This window comes from Terrapene carolina, unplaced genomic scaffold (assembly GCF_002925995.2).
Source record: "Terrapene carolina triunguis isolate 2854851 unplaced genomic scaffold, T_m_triunguis-2.0 Scaffold211, whole genome shotgun sequence".
In the NCBI taxonomy this organism is placed as follows: Eukaryota; Metazoa; Chordata; order Testudines; family Emydidae; genus Terrapene; species Terrapene triunguis.
The window spans coordinates 16969860-16985879 of record NW_020664562.1 but is presented as its reverse complement, the minus strand read 5'-3'; positions in this window follow the sequence as shown (position 1 = coordinate 16985879).

Here is a 16020-nt window from a genome sequence, read left to right as displayed (position 1 = left end):
GAAGAAACAGATTGACAGAGCTAGAAGGGTACGCAGAAGTCACCTGCTACAGGACAGGCCCAACAAAGAAAGTAACAGAACACCACTACCTGTCACCTACAGCCCCCAACTAAAACCTCTCCAGCGCATCATCAAGGATCTACAACCTATCCTGAAGGATGATTCTCACTCTCACAGACGTTGGGAGACAGGCCAGTCCTTGCTTACAGACAGCCCCCCAACCTGAAGCAAATACTCGCCAGCAACTACACACCACACAACAAAAACACTAACCCAGGAACCTATCCCTGCAACAAACCCCATTGCCAACTCTGTCCGCATATCTATTCAAGGGACACCATCATAGGACCTAACCACATCAGACACACCATCAGGGGCTTGTTCACCTGCACATCTACGAATGTGATATATGCCATCATGTGACAGCAATGCCCCTCTGCCATGTACATTGGCCAAACCGGACAGTCTCTGTGCAAAAGAATAAATGGACACAAATCAGACATCAAGAATTGTAACATTCAAAAAACAATCAAGTAAGAGAACACTTCAATCTCCCTGGACACTCAATAACAGATTTAAAAGTGGCAATTCTTCAATGAAAAAACTTCGAAAACAGACTCCAATGAGAAACTGCAGAACTGGAATTAATTTGCAAACTGGACACCATCAAATTAGGCCTGAATAAAGACTGGGAGTGGATGTGTCACTACAAGAAGTAATTTTCCCTTGGCTGATACTCACACCTTCTTGTCAACTGTTGGAAATAGGCAATGTCCACCTTGATTGCATTGGCCTCATTAGCACTACAAAAGTAATTTTCCTTCCCTTGATATTCGCCCATTCTTGTCAACTGTTGAGAATAGGCCACTTCCACCTTAATTGAATTGGCTTGTTAGCGCTAACCCCCACTTGGTAAGGCAACTCCCATCTTTTCATGTGCTATAATATATATTCTGCTTACTGTATTTTTCACTCCATGCATCTGATGAAGTGGGTTTTAGCCCACGAAAGCTTATGCCCAAATAAATTTGTTAGTCTCTAAGGGTATGTCTTCACTACCAGCCAGATCGGCGGGCAGTGATCGATCCAGCGGGGATCGATTTACCACGTCTAGTCTAGATGCGATAAATCGATCCGTGAGCGCTCTCCCGTCGGCTCCTGTACTCCAGCTCGGCAAGAGGTGCAGGCAGAGTTGACGGGGGAGTGGCAGCAGTCGACTCACCGTAGTGAAGACACCACGGTAAATAGATCTAAGTACGTCAACTTCAGCTACGTTATTCACGTAGCTGAAGTTGCGTAACTTAGATCGATCCTCCACCCCACCCCACCCCAGTGTAGACCAGGCCTCAGGTGCCACAAGGACTCCTCATTGTTTTTGCTGATACACACTAACACGACTACCACTCTAAATCTTGTTTGCAGAGCTTGGATCTGCATTTTCCAGGTTATTGCCACTCTAGATTTCATTTCCAGCCTTCTTTATTTGGCTCGGCTATTTAGCCTAAAACACTTTGCACTTGATCATTCTTCTGCTATAACCATTGACAAGGACTCTAATGGGACTGGAAACCACAGAGAGGTTAGATGTTTTATTAGTATGGGAGATGTGCTTCAGGAATGCGATGTCAGCTCTACTGTTCACAAGCTCCCCCACTTCTTGTCTTAATGACTACCCAAGTTTCCTGTTTGGCCAAGAGAAACATCTTCCAGCAGAACAAACAGGAGATTTCTTACATTAGAGGCACACTGAAATGTTAGGCACCCTAACTACCTAAAAATAATGTATAGTTTCATGTCAAGTTTTTTACTCTAATTTCACTGGGTACTTGCCAGTTCTCTTTAGCCTCATTTATCATATTTTATTCAGGGAGCTATATTATAATAGCAGGAATTACTAATGGATGATTTTGTGGGTATGCATTGCTTTAAGACTTTGTAAATCAGAAGAGGGCTAATTAACTTCTTGGGCTGAAAATTAAAGGATGGGTGAAGTCGTTAAAATTCCTGCTGTCTTTCATTCTGGGATGTGGAATAACCTAAATATTGAATCGCTAATATCTTTACCTTTTGTTCTTTATGAGCAGAAAATAACATTTTTATCCAGGAGCATAATAGTCTTTCTGAGGTTAAGGTCATTCAACTCAGTCCAAATAGGAAAAAGAAAGCTGGGCCTACAAATCATCTGGAAACAACATTAAAGGCAGACATATTCTGTGTGCAGGGTTTTCTGAAAGATCTGTGCATTAAACAGAAAGCATTCTTCTGATATATTACTGTCCAGTTTAGCAGATGACTCTGGGGTACTTCTGCAATAATACCTAGCTCCTGGATGTCCACCAATGGCTAAATATTTATGTCTCTTCTCTTGGTTTGAAACTTTAGCCCTGGGGTTCTCCAGTAATTACACAAATTGATCTACAGCATGTCTGTATGATTGCCCTGTTCAATTTTGGGAGATCTAAATGCAGCAAGTCAATTTATGAAAATACCATATACAACAAAATGTGGTTTCTTGGTATCCTTCTGCTGCAGACAGTTGAACCATTTCCATTCTTCTCTTGACTATAACAAGAGAATATTTTTCTACTGTACTTCCAGGCTCCCAAATCCAAACCACTTTAGTTGTATCATCAAGAAATCCCAACTCTCATACACTATTATAATATTTTTATTTTGTTATGTTTAATTTTTTCTCTTCTATGAAATTTGTCTTTTCTAATACTTGTATTTAGTCTGGCAAACAGCCCTCTCACTACCTCTGCAAGTGCTATCAATTTTGCTCCTGAGATTCACCATAGCTGGCCATGTCTGAAGACTGAATAGGGCAATTTTATGATTATCAGCCAGCATCAATTTCAAATTGTCAGTTCTCATACTGGTTCAATAGCATAGTTAAATCAAATTATTTTGTAATGTGTTGCATTTTTATCTCTTCTTTATTCTCTATCTCATACACGTTACTGTTTTAAACATTGTTTGTCGTGTTTTTCATGCACCTTTGAACACTCCATTCAGAGATGGCTGCATTTCAGGGATTAGTAAGTAATTCATACACACACAGTACAACCCTAATTAGTCAAAGATCTTTGAGGACACCCAAAATCCTAGGACAACAGAGGCTTTAAAATCAAGAGAATTGGCCAATTGTAATTGAAAGCTGTACCTCATCTCCTTCCACCCTACAGTCAAGACTTCAAAGCCTGTTGGCTTCATTCTCCAGTTTGAAAGCATGCCGGTTTGCTATAGGGCAGAAGCTGCATTCTGGATGCCCCATCTGTAGAATGTAGTCAAAAAGATGCCATCAGCAGGTTCCATTTTTCTCTGAGTCCAGAATGTATTAAGGGTGTGTCTACTAGTTTTAAAAAAGCACATATGCAATCTTGAAGGATTTACCCCTCCCTAATTTTGGCTGTAGTCAACTCTCCTTCAATAGAGCTTTGTGTTTCTTATTTCAGGAACGCAACCATGAATTCTGGGTGCTAATTTAAAGGGCTAGTGAAGATAGACTAATTTAATTCTCTTCAATTCTGACTTCCGTGATTTCATTGTATAGTAAATATCACAAATCTAGATTTTAGTTTTTCTCTAGTGTTTCACCTCTCCATACTATGACCCTCTACCTTTGGGATCTTAATTTCCTTCCTATTCCCTTTGCTTTCAATTTTACACTCAGGACTGTATCCAATTCAGTATTATATTTCCATCAGGAAGGAAGGAAAAAATTTCACAGATTAAACATTCCATGGAAATATATTTTCTTATGTCCTGTGTCGCTATGTTTCTACAAGTTATCCTAAATAGTTTTCATAGTTTTAACTGCCATATAATATCTGTACCATTATCATTGGTGCATGAATATTTTTAGACTATCCCATTTTTCCCTAATGCATGTAGCTATTCTATGATTTTTAAATCACATACCTGGCCTTATTTTATTGTTGTTATACTACAGCCTTTAAAAGGGCTGTGTAGAATATACAAGACTGAGGAGCTTGCTCTGGAAAATTATACTCGATACAAAGTAAATAAATAAAACCACAACTTCAGGGCCTTATAATGTAGACATTATAGCAGTAGCCTTCAGAATTATTTTTTTTATTTCACAGCCCCTTGAACAGGGATTGTTAGCACATTTTTGCTGAACGATACTAAAATCAGCTTTCAAATACACTTGCAAACTATTGTACATCTTTCTTAGTACAGGCCTGGCCAACCTTTTATGACATGCAGGCTGCACAGTGAGTGAAGGTGTCTTTGTCCTACGTCTATTCCTTCTTCTGTCAGATGGACTCTTCTGCATCAGCCACTCACATTTTGTTTGTGTCATTCCCTTTATTAACACTTTATTATTTCTTCTTTGTCCCAACCCTGCACACTTGACTGTTTATGCTTTGTCCAGTTTTATCTGCTGTGGAGAGAGCAGCACACGGCAGAGTTTTGATTGTAGGTACTGAATACTATATTGAGTCACACTTTGGCCACTGAAGTTTAGCAGCAGCAGCAGCATGGTCCTAATATATCTGAATTTGTTGCTTGTATGCATTAATGCTTCATAAAAACAGCTGGGAAGAGTTTTGAATTTACTTCTTACCTGACAGGTCAGTTGGTTTCCTGTGTTGCTTGCACATAGATATGGTGGTTATTTTTTTATGACCTTCCCAGTCATAGACTTCAGCCGAAAAGAGATGAGTCGAATCCTCTCTCAAGAGAACATATCCCACACTCTCCCAAATGTACTACTCTCTCCCAAGTTTTGGAAGACAAAAAATATTCTGCTTATGCCTACAACTTGAAGAATATATATGGGACTTGTAAGATGGCACTGTGGCAAATATTGAAGCAGGATTTATTGTGAAAATGTTTTATAACAGAGAGAAATAAAAAAAGAATTAAAGCCATTGAAAAGACAACTTAAAACAAGTTGGTGACAAGATAGTTGGCATACCAGTGACTTTAAGGGCACCTGTGCATTACAAAAATGACCAGGTCAGGAAATCCAAATACAACACACAGTTAAACTCTGTAACCTAGCAGCACCTTAACAATTTGCAGTAAGTGGGTTAAGCACTGGTTATGTCCAAGGCCTTAGACCAACCAGTGTGACCTGGTTAAAGTATGCTTACATCCAGATTTAAAGCATGTTTTGTAATTAAGTTGAGGGACAACCATGCTGAATCTGGGTCCTTGGATTTGATTGCTTTTTTTGTGCAGATGGGCCCTAAAATGGGGAGTCATTGATGATTCTTATTTTTATCACTTCTGTAAAAGTTTGACAAGATTTACGTAGTCACCCATACCTGCATAACTTCATAAGATAAAATGGATGAATTAAACAAAGAAAATCATGATTTTGCTCTAACTACACAGGGTAAGCAACCATAGATTATAACATGATTTAGCTGGCTAATGTGAATAGCTCCAAAATGTATTTTAACTGGTTTAAAAATAGTTTTTGCACCAGGTAGGATCCTAAAGCAAAGCATTTTAGTTTTTTAACCCAGTTAGCTTGACTGGTTCGTTGCCATGATTGTAATCCTCTTTCTGTGGCTGGCTAATATGAAATCATTTTCTTTGGTTAAGAGACAATATGGAATGATAGTATAAGCTATCTTGAGGCACAATTCAACTGCTCATTGGACCACCTAAGCTCTACTTAACAAAGGTAGAATTGTGTTCTGATTGGCCCACATTAGCTTTTTGGCTCAGTAAAAGAAGTGAAGTGCCTTCAACAAACTGCTGCACCTGAAGTGAATCCTTGTCCATTAAACTCCATGGAAAAACTCCCATTGACTTCAATGGGGCAGAATTTCACCTCATGTAAGGAGAGGAAAAGGATTCCTTCTAGGGGTAAGACAAAAAAGCAGTTTGCACTGCCTTAATGGAACACCATGGTAATACCAAAGATTACTTGTAATAGCATTTTAAATGAAAATTATTTATACTGAAATTTAAGTTTTGACTGTCTAGAGAAACTGTGACTGACCATCTCATAAATTTTGATTGGTATAAAGATTGGTTGGCAGACTGACTTACTGGTGACTAGTAGAAGTCCTCTATTAAAGATCTACAATTCTATATTTGTAATAAAAATCATCTCCCCAGAACAGTACAAATTTACCACTCTGATTTGAGCTACAGCAATACTTCTCAGTAAGTTTTAACATTCTTTGTTTCCTTCATTCACTTAAATATTAAGTACTGTCATATCAACACCTTTTTAATTGTTTGGAATTTCTTATTTATCTTTGCATTCTATATGGATTAGTGCACTTTTAAAATTAAATTACAATTATTAAACCAATATGAACTTGATATTATATCTTCTCCAGTGTTCTCACAAAAAAAATATTTTTGACAGCACATTGATTACAACTATAAGAGGAAACAAACAGTAACAGCAATTTGCCAGAGCATGAAGCTGTAGTAATGATTGTATGATCACTACAGACCATACTTTGCCATTTATTTTGCTCATAAAATAGATGAAAACCAAACAAGGCTGATGCTTGTGATGTGTAAAATAGCTAATAGTGAGTTTCTTTGAGGCAGCTAATACCTATAAACTAGAATCCTGCATAGATTATTATATCATTCTACCAATGAATATGTTTACATTTTCAATCGATGAAAATGGTTTCTCAGCTTTACCTACTGCATGATGTTTCTTATGTCAAATTCACCATGTTCATGTTTGGAGTGGCTGCTTTAGCAGAAAGTGACTTTCCAAGCAATGGTTATTGGCCCTTGCATTGGTGGCATTCTTTCTCATAAATATTGGACCATCAAGGAGACACTGGTGGATTCATTTTCTTTGAGCTAGAAATATATATAACATTAGTATTTACCTCAGCAATGTCAGCAGTCATCATATCACTCATTAGCTAAAACAGAAACTATCTGGTGATCTATTTGACTATAACTATGTTTATCTTCTTGCTGAGTCCTAAGTTAAATTAATTTTAATTGTCCTCTTATTGCTTCAGAGTTCAAATGCATATGTCGTACAAGAAATACAAAGGGAGGAGAAAAATATGAGGACTGAATTCTTGCATTACTGAAATGTACATAGTGACTGGGATTTTCCAAAGAGTTAGGTACCCCACTTCCATAGACCTGCATCCCTAATGACAATTACTGTCTACTAAACAGTATCTGTAACTTTCACTATGCATCCGAAGAAGTGAGGTTTTTACCCACGAAAGCTTATGCCCAAATAAATCTGTTAGTCTTTAAGGTGCCACCAGACTCCTTGTTGTTTTTGTCTACTAAAGTCAGTTAAAGCTCTGATCCAAGTGAAATCACTACACCAGTAAAAAAATCCTCCCCCATCATGTCTCAGTCTGTACCCTCTGTTATTCAGGTTCAGTTTTGAACAGAATGCATTTCATTATACATTTTAATGGGGGATCTTGAACTATGGGAAACTAATGCTAAGTCTTCTTGAAGCTCTCTATATACACACACAAGGCCAAATTTAGTTGAATTGTATCTAGGTCTGAATATTTTATACTAGCCCATGAGACACTTGTAGATTGTGTATCTTCGTGGCTTTTGGATACTTGATATATAACTGATGAAAGTCATCATAAATATGCAAAAAAAAACCCTGTTAAAAATATTGCCTCTATGAGCAATACTGAAGTTTATTGGAATAATGTAAGCACTGTCTTTATTCTAACCCTTGGTGTCTCCGCCTGAAAACACCATGATGAAAAAAGTATCAATCCATGTGCTGTCTGAATCTTTTTCTTAGGCTTAATTTTTGCCATTGATTTCAGTGGGGCCAGGATTTCACCCTAATGGGCAAATCCTGTCCTATGCTTTACTGGGCCACTAGGGGGAGAAGAAGGCACAGGGAGTCTCTTTCCCTTCCCGTATTTAAATAGCAGGAGAGTTGCCCTAATACTCAGGAGATTGTTTAAAAGTGTAACAGCATCATGTGGTTCGTATCACCAAGAACTGTGCTCTGCTAGTTAGGATTCCTGGCTAGTCCTCTAACTAGCTAATATGTTTTCTGCAATAAGCAACACTTATTAGTTGGACGTGCACTCTGCCCCTTTTTAGAATAGGAGGAGAATGAGTCTAGCAGCATGTTCCCTCCAGCCTGCTGTGAGATATCCTGCCCTATCCAGTCCTAGATGTTCAGCAAGATGTTACCTTTCTGATGAGGTTCCTTCAGAAAAGGGCAAGATTTTGCTCTACTTGGGACAAAATGCAGGCTTCTTTAACTTCTCATGAGGATAAGGTAGGAGAACATTTGGAAAGGTTTGATGGCCTGAACTCATGTGGAAGGGGCAGAAATTAGTCCTGGGAGGTGAGATCACATGATGTAATGAGGCTGAGGTAAAAAGAAAATGTAAATGTGCTACAACAAGGTAGAAAGAAGTCTGGGGAAAATTGAGAATGTGATGGAATTTCCCCAAAATCCTGGGACACCCTCTTATTGTGGAAGGAATTGATCCAGTGAAATCCCTACAGCCCTTGCAGAACACTGACTTTGAGGAAGACACCTTTTTATGGGAACATGCTATATCATATAATGAAGAAAGTATCAAATGCGACCAAAAGTGGGAGTACTTTCAACTAAAGGTATTTAGACTAACCATCGCCTTTGTGCCTTTCTCACACACTCATCTCCAAGACTACTTCTTTAGTCCTCCTCATATAAATGTAACCTAATAAAAAAATAGTATGTTGAAGACCTATGCAAAACTTTGCCATTCAAACATACTTTTTTTCACTATGTTTGCTTATATTGCAAACATTTTATGGCAGGGTCCTTGTCTTCATATTAGCCCATCAAGCGGCGAGAAAATTGTTTACACTATAGAAATTAAAATTAAATAATTACTGCTGTCATCATAAATACTTGATAATACCCCTTTTTGAATTAGGTGACTGGAACATAGCTCTTAAAGCTCTCATGTATCATGGAAACACAATCTTGATTTTACCGGCAGAGCATGTTTGGAAATAGATATTGTCAGGCATAAAGGGCAAAATGCGCATAATCCAATTTCAAGACACAATCAGGGTATGACAAGATGCGCTGACTGTGGTGTTTCTTGGCAGTAGTGTTTCCTTATGTGCCTTATATGGATTTATGCTGAACTGACCAGTCCCTTTAGGCATTCAGGCAAAAAGGAAGGAGCCAAAACCTGGGAATATTAATGCTAATACCATCCAAGATGACCTGGATGGTATTTAATCACGGATATGGGTGGGAACTGCTTGCTCTTTTAAAGCAGTTGTTCATTGTAAACAATCTGAATCTTGCCTCATGTGAATCTAAATACATATGCATATTTAGCATTGCAGGTTTCATCAGTGCCCACAAAAAATCCCCTCTAAAAATCAGACCCCTCAGAAGAATCCATTTCTCTGAGACACATTTATTATGGCTGGATTTGACATTTTCAGTTACGAGTGGCACTGGCAGTTGGCAGTGAGTTTCAGAAGGGGGGTTGTCAAGGCTGGATCCCCACTTTGAACTTTAGGGTTCAAATGTAGGGGCCTGCATAAAAACTTCTAAGCTTATCTACCAGCTTAGCTTTGGTCCGCTGCCACCATCACAAGAATTCCCTCCCTGGGAAGCCTTGAGAAACCTTTCACCAATTCCCTGGTGAACACAGATCCAAACCCCCTTGGATCTTAAAACAAGGAGAAGTTAACCATCCCCCCTCCTTCCTTCCACCCTCCTTTCACCAACTCCTGGTGAATACAGATCCAAACCCCCTTGGATCTTAAAACAAGGAGAAATCAATCTGGTTCTTAAAAAAGAAGGCTTTTAATTAAAGAAAAAGGTAAAAATCATCTCTGTAAAATCAGTATGGAGAATAACTTTACAGGGTAATCAAACTTAAAGAGCTCAGAGGACCCCCCTCTGTCTTAGGTTCAAAGTACAGCAAACAAAGATACACACTTTGGTAAAAAGGTACATTTACAAGTTGAGAAAACAAAGTAAATCTAAGACGCCTTGCTGTCTTTTTACTTACTAGTTTGAAATAGGAGAGACTTGTTTAGAAAGATGGGGAGAACCTGGATTGATGTCTGGTCCCTCTCAGTCCCCAGAGCGAACCACCCCTAAAACAAAGAGCACACACACAAAACTTTCCCCCCCCCCAAGATTTGAAAGTATCTTGTCTCCTTATTGGTCCTTCGGGTCAGGCGTCAGCCAGGTTACCCGAGCCTCTTAACCCTTTACAGGTAAAAGGATTTGGAGTCTCTGTACACAGAGAGCTGTTACCCTTCCCTTCATAGTTATGACAGGGGTGTTCTTGGAAAATTTGTTGTACATGTCACAGAAGAAGTTTCAATGGTTGGCACAATATAGAACCTAAGAAGAAGACTGAAAGAATCTAGAATGTTTCTTTTATCTCACTGCTGCAATATCCTGGATGAACCTGACAGGATTAAGTTAAACTTTATTGAATTGAGTTTTTAATATCTTTGGAGTCCATTATAGTAAATGAATGGATTTTGTATTCTTGCGAACAATGGATTGTGTGCATTTCCATAGGAAGGGTAAATACAGCTCCTTCAGGAACTGAGAACAAATAGGGGGTGATAAGTCAAAGTCACTCAGGCTGTAACATCTCCAGAGAAGTCCCTGATGAGGTTAGCGTCAAGTAGTTCAATCTGGATTCTCCAGGAACAAACAGACTAAGAAAGGGTTTTTGAATAAATAGCCTCATGGTAAACTGACTCATGGCCATCTTTCTGATCCAGCAAATGGGCAGGACCTTAGGTTCAAGGGAGCCCTAAGCCTTAGGGAAGAGTTGGAAAATCTTTGGCCCATACAGGCCTCATAAGACTTAGCTTCAGCTCAGCACATGCCCCTGTGGTAAACTGGTGACCACCCTGTGTGGGGTTTAGAAGACTAATCACCAACCAGAGCCCTTGTTGGAGTAAGGGAGTGATCTTTGGTAAGCTTATTAACATGCATGTAGATTCTTTTGTAGCTTTTAATATGTTTTCTCTGTAATGCTATTACCTTAAGAATAAATATGCTTGCTTAGAAAGAACTGTGTGGTAATTACACTGTGTACTGTCTCTGAGGAGAGAAGCAAAGCAAGCCTGCTTAGTCAGTCTGTCTTTTTCTGGAAATATCACAATATAGTCAGGGGACTATGTAGCCTGGAAATACCCCAGTCAGAAGGGAGAGAGTGCATCTTCACCCAAGAGAGGCAATGGCTGAGGAACCAGAAACCTAGGGGGGGAGCCCTTGCTTGGCCACAGAGGTAGAATACAGATGTTGCCCTGAACTGTGACAGGGCAATTGAATGACTGACACAATAGCTGAACATAGACCCTTGTAAGAAGACTGGCAGAATCTAGAATGTTTTTCTTTTCTCTCACTGCTGATCAGTAGGGAAATGTTAAGACATGGCAAAGAAACTTTTGGTGGTACAATAATTTGTTCTTTGTGGGCTAACCCTTTCTCTCTTCACACTCAGAAAATCTTATTTTATGATCGTGTTGATGTTGGCACCAGGAAAGCCAGAATTTTTGACCTCTCCAATAAGAATGTATATCATGATTCATTATGCATGAGCTGATTCCAAGCCTCTTTTTTTAAAAAAAAATGTTTGTGGGAAGAAAAATTAATAAAAGCAGACATGGGAGAAATATGTGCATTGGTACTATTGCATTCTTTATGATTCTGCAGCATGTCTTTTTAATCTACTGTAGTGTCAAACTAATGTGGTAAAGACATATGCAATTACAAATAAAGACAAATCAGAAAATTAGAAAAATGCAAATACAAGACTCTTCTCTTCCAAAAGCCTCATCTTTGTGGGCTCTCACCAAATGATCCCCTGTAGATGCAAGGTTCTGTAAGTCTCCTGGCTCCCCAGCAGTACTGTCTGTTCTCTGTAATCTAGAACTGTGCTTGCTTCCTTCACAGGTACAACCTCCTAAAGCTGGTTCAGCTTTATGCAGAAGTCCTTCCCTTATCTTTGCCAGTAACAATGCTCCTAACAGGCATAACCAGGATGGTAGGGGATATAGTGCACATAAAGGGCTGACCTGTGTTCTGGCTTGCACTGCTATGCAGGGCACAACTATATGCCCTGTGAGGTTGCCCATACCATGGGTAGTGGCACAGAGGGAGAATGTACATTCTGCAGAGCTGCTTTGTCTCCCCTCCCTCTGAGCAGATGGGCAGGAGCGGGGAATGTGCAGAACTTAGTCTCCACCTCCAAAACCCCAGCTACCAAAGCTGTGCTGGCATTCCAGGGGATGTGTGCTGGGCCACATATGGGCTTGGCACAGAGTACTTTCCCCTCTAAGCAAGGAGGAGCCTGCGAAGAGAGTCACAAAAACACAGGTTTCAGAGTAGCAGCCGTGTTAGTCTGTATCCGCAAATAGTCTCTAAGGTGCCACAAGTATTCCTGTTATTTTTACAAAAACACACTATATGTTGCCTACGGTTCATACCAAAGCCAAGATTCAGTCCAAAAACTGAAGAAATAATTTCTTTCCATCCAGTTTGACCGCTTTGAAGTTTTCAGGGGTACCTTTGAATGCTCACACACATGCAATATATTTCCACTCTGCAGGTGTGTTTAAATCACAGTGGGAGAAAGCTGGGACTGTAAGCTGTTTAGGACAAGGACTGTCTTTTTGTTCTGTGTTTGGCCAATACCTAGCACAATGGACTCCTCACCCATGACTGGGGCTCCTAGACACTACCACAATACAAATAAATTCTAATAAAGGCAGGGAGTGCTGTCCTTCACAACTTTACTCACATGAGCACTCCTCAAAGATGCTAATCATCCTAGTGCAGATGGCTGGACTATATATGCCACTGAGGATTTATAGGGTGAATCCTTTGAAGTTTACACTTCTTACAGTTCAGACTTCTACAGTACATTTGGATTACCGTGCCAGTGAAATCACCAGTAAACATTTTTCAATGGTATGCACATGGTATATATTTATCTATTTATAATGGGTCCAATTCTGTCATCCTTACTATATGCTGAGCTCTACTTTACTCCTCAAGTAGCCCATTGATTTCATGGTACGTCTCATGCAGAAAGGGACTAAATGTGAATAAGGGAGGCAGAAAATAGCAGCTTAATTAGCCATTTTATTGTTTTATCAAACAATAATATTGGAGTAGAAAGCTCAATTCTTAAAAGCTGCCAATATCCATCTTTTAGACACTTTGGAAGGATTTTCCTTCTGAAACTCTGGCCTGTAATTCAGCCCCGTTCTTGCTGTTCGAAGGTGCAATCAATACAGAGAACTATTACAAGGAGAATAAATCCAGTCTCTTATGTATTTTGGCTTTACTTTGAAGAAAAATAAATAATCCTTCAGAATATAGCTCAGCAAGCTTGGCTCATGCAAAATAGGTGTCCCCCTTCTGCTCACTGAGATTCATTCAGAATAGCATAGAATTTTTTAATGCCCTTCCACCTACAACTCTTGCACAAAATATCAGATTGGGAAATATTTTTGTACAGGGTTGGACAAGGTTCTGAAATGTTTCATATATCCAGCTCTAAACTAGGGGTGTCTAGATACTTGCTGCTGTTTAGGATACTTAGTTATATCATACAGAGTACCCTGTGTAGTATTTGTCACTGTGGACACATATGAAGCATGAAAGACCTCTTCTGAATCAACAACAGAAGCTCCGCTTTGTCGTAAAATGGAGGAATTCTAACACCACTTCAGAAATCACCTCCCCTTTTTGTGGTTAATTACAGTTCCATGGCAGCCATTTTAAGTTTTATTTGGCTGAGAGGCCATTTTATATGTATGGTGGAAATTCACATAGCTCTTCACCATGCCAGTATTTAAATTGGAAAAAAGAAGTACTGAAACACTAAAAAAATAATTGAAGCATGCCAGGTTGTAACTTACTTGGATGAGTGCTTACTCATGTGAGTAGTCCCCTTGATTTAAATGAGACTATTTGCTTGAATAAGAGCTCACTAGTGTGAGTAAAGGCTCCACAATCTGTCCTTAAATATCTTTTACAAATCTTTAAAAATTCTATGAATTCTCAAATTTAATGAAAGAGCTAGCGGTTTCAGAAAGAAAATTTAGTGGGAGGGGACAGATTAGATGTGCTGAACAGCTATCTCTTGCCAGCTTAGGAACTACTTGTCAAGTAAGGTATCACTTAAAAGTCTAGATTCTCAAAGGTACTTTGGCTCCTAGTTTCCATTGAAATTAGCAGAAATTAGGAGCCTAAGTTTCTTTGAGGATCAGGGTCAAAGTGAATAACGGTATCAGAATTGGTCCCAGTCCCCCATTACAATAGAGGGTGGATGAGGTTCTGTGGCCTACAATGTGCAGGAGGTCAGACAAGATGATCATAATGGTCCCATCTGGCCTTAAAGGCTGAGTCTATGCATAAGCACTTACTCATATACCTAAATTTAAGCATATGAATAACTTTAGTTAAACTGATGGGACTATTCACGTACTTTTAGCATGTGTTTAACTGAGTTAAAGGGGTTCATTACCTCCATTGCTGTCGATAGAAAATACATCACCACAGTATTGACTGACACATTTTGAGAAACAGCTAGTTGCTGAACTGATGCAAAATTGTCACATAACAGTGATATAAAAGGATGACTTTTAATCCCTCCTTCAACATGAAACTAAGTGGCAGAAGTAAATAGCATTGTATATATAACAAGAACTTGCAGCCATACATCAAGGCACTGAGACTTAGAATGTGGGTGGATTTTTCAGTTTCTGCTCTGTGAAACATTCTTGATAATATAAAAATATTTTTCAAATTTGATATAATTTTGGCAAATTTTTGAGCAGCCCAATCTAGCTACACATTACAATACACAGCTACTATTACTTATTTTTTCTTTATATATAATTACCTGTATTTAACGAGGTATGTAAGTGTCTTAGCAGAGGGAAATAAGTCTGCTACTGTCCAGTATCAGACTATCTTCTCTTATCTTTCATTTAGGTTCCATTTCAGGAAAGCATCTCTATCCAAAATAGCACTTAAGTATATGCTTAACTTTAAGCACATGCTTAAGTCCCATTGAAGTCAAGTTAAGGATGTGCTTAAGAGCTTTCTCAAACCATGGTCTTGGGCCATTCCCTGAACCGAAGACAGAATCAGTTCACTTCCAAAAGAATTGAAGACTTTGCTATCCTAATTTGGAAAGGGGAAAGAATGACTGTCTTGTTGCTGAAAAAATAAAAGGGCAGATTTGGGGTATCTGCACACAAGAAGATAGAGCACATAAAGTTTCTCGTTGGGACCGTGCATGAATTCCAGTTATCTCCTAGTGGAAAGCACAGAGTAGGAAGTATGTATTTTATTGTGGGAGAAATTTTAGAGAGTGTGAAGTGTATGGGTAAGAGGGGGAAGTATTCAAAGAAAAGGACCCTTACAAGTAGAGGAAAGGAAGAGCCAGCACACATGTCTCAGGGAGATAGTATGAGGAGAAAGAATGTGTTATGCAGTTTGAGCAAGGTAAAAAGAACCTGCCAATGGTGGTGTAAATACTGTAATGAAGTAATCACACATCAAATAAACACTTTTGCCCTTCAGGAGGGCAGTGCAACAGCCACAGGATGTTCTAGGACATCTCTTTTCCAAGTTGGAATTTTCAGCCAGATGAGTGATTCAATTGGCTGAGCATTCAAAGATACTTTATAAATGCATTCAATATTAAGACCGAAATATTCAACAAGCTTAGGACTTTTATGACTCAAAACACTTCAAGAAAAGTGCGTGTGTGTGAGAGAGAGAGAGAGATTTTTCCTTTACTACATTTGAATTGTTTTCCTTCCTCCTCTAAACCAACACCTACAACTCCCGCTCTCTACCAAAGGCCAAGACTAACATCCTGCATAGGTGGCTCTGTTAATAGCTCAAGCCACCAGCTCCATTACTATCAGACAGGTGGAGTGTATATAGTAAAATGCTGGCATGTTGTAGAAGTATGTGAATTTTTAGAACTGCTTCAGCCCATCACTAATCACGTTGTTTATAATTAGGACAAATTACAGGGAACA